Source organism: Plectropomus leopardus, unplaced genomic scaffold (assembly GCF_008729295.1).
Source record: "Plectropomus leopardus isolate mb unplaced genomic scaffold, YSFRI_Pleo_2.0 unplaced_scaffold89667, whole genome shotgun sequence".
Classification (NCBI taxonomy): domain Eukaryota; kingdom Metazoa; phylum Chordata; class Actinopteri; order Perciformes; family Serranidae; genus Plectropomus; species Plectropomus leopardus.
This window is the reverse complement of record NW_024698859.1, coordinates 1-220: the sequence shown is the minus strand read 5'-3', so window position 1 is coordinate 220 and position 220 is coordinate 1. Positions and strand designations below refer to the sequence as shown.

The 220-nt window shown below is 59.1% G+C and overlaps 1 non-coding gene across 1 annotated transcript; it reads right to left on the bottom strand.

The window, feature by feature from the left end:
- Nucleotide 1: 1 nt before the first annotated feature.
- Nucleotides 2-220, bottom strand: LOC121940543 (the record flags this gene model as incomplete). Its single annotated transcript, XR_006105648.1, has 1 exon — nt 2-220. It is a non-coding gene; the product is annotated as a small nucleolar RNA SNORA73 family (small nucleolar RNA).

The following is a 220-nucleotide window of genomic DNA, read 5'->3' as shown; positions in this document are numbered from 1 at the left end:
ATAATGTGCACTGCATGGTTTAGCTCCCCAGTAACGGCCCCAAAGGGACTCTGGGAAGATGTAGGAATATGCAGGACGCCCGTCCTCACCGACCAGCGGCCGGGGACAGAGCTTTGTCTCCGACGTTGTGGAACGGGACTGTACGTCTCAGCTCGAGAGCTACGCTCCCATACGCCACCAGGACAGAGCCAGGAGAGCAACCTCGCTGGATGTCCACGTC